The sequence below is a fragment of the Pediculus humanus genome, genomic scaffold (assembly GCF_000006295.1).
Source record: "Pediculus humanus corporis 1103172107488 genomic scaffold, whole genome shotgun sequence".
NCBI classification, from domain to species: Eukaryota; Metazoa; Arthropoda; class Insecta; order Psocodea; family Pediculidae; genus Pediculus; species Pediculus humanus.
The window spans coordinates 551455-552876 of record NW_002987105.1 but is presented as its reverse complement, the minus strand read 5'-3'; positions in this window follow the sequence as shown (position 1 = coordinate 552876).

The window sequence follows — 1422 nt, the reverse complement described above, 5'->3', positions numbered from 1 at the left end:
AAAAAAAAAGCGGTTTTTTCCTCTCGCTACCGTTATATCACACGATTCGAGTCCAACGATTTTTCCATAAAGATTGTCCTGCTCTCACTCTTTAACCGTATTTAAAAAATAAAAAAAATAATAATAATAGAGAATATTTTGTAAATTTGTTGTGAGAGGAAGAAAGGGGTTGTAAATTTATTAAATATTTGTTTGTTAATAATAATAATTGTTTTGGTTATAATAAAAGTAAATTTTTTTTTTTTTACACCCAACGGTCGGATTTACAACCAACACTATTAGTTTATTGGGTAATAAATTGATGTTACAAATGAAAGCACAATTTAGACCTTGAATGAAAAAAAAAGAAAAAAAAAACATAACTAAATGCCAATCTCGTGAAACTCTATTATTATTATTATTATTAAAATTTTTTTTTTAAAAATATTTTCTGATTAAAATAAAAATAAAAATTATTTAATCATGGTTACCCCGACGCGTAATTATTATGCTATCGTCGTACTTTTTTTATTTTTAATTCGTCTAATTACACGTCGCTATTAGTTAGTTAACAACCTTGTTGGTTTTTTTTTCGTAAGGGTAAACACAAAAAAAAAAAAAAAAAACGACGCCGCGAGTCGCGCACACACACACACACACACACACACACACACACACACACACACACACACAGATGATAACAGATAAATAAATAAAATTATTATTATCATTATTACTGTAAATAAATAAAAATTTTTTTTTTTGTTGTTGTTTTGGGACGAAGGTAAAATTTCAAAATCGCTAAAAAAAAATAATAATTGTACCCGGGGTTTCTTCTCACGTTTTTTTTTTTTCTTTTTTGTCTAATTCCACGCACACGACTTCATTGTTTTTTTTTTTAATGCGAGTATTTAACTCGGTCCGACCTCATTTTTTTGTTTTTTCTAGTAAATTTAAAAACGCCCACGCACCCTTTATTATTTTATTTATTTATTTATTTTGTTAATAAACGATTCAATAACTCGATAATTAATGGGAGGAAAATTTTTTAAGGGTTAAAGAAAACAAAAAAAAAATATATAAATATTAACATATGTGCTACCGACCATGTGCTTCTGAAATTTAATCGTTTTTAAAAAAATTTTTTTCGCGCGTCAGGCAGTTAAAAAGTAATTATATTATGATAATAATAATAATAATAATTATTATTATTATTTAATAGTATAAACTTGTAATGAATGATAATACAAGATTACGAAAAAATTAAATTACTCAAAGATAAAGTGACGTTTGGTGCATTGTGACGCATTTTTTAGGCGAAAATAAAATTTTACACAGTTTTCAACAAAAAAAAAACCTTGTAAAAAAAACAATTCGTGACGTCATCAAAAATAATTAAATAATTATTAATAATTAAAATCGCGTTTTAATAATTTATCCTTT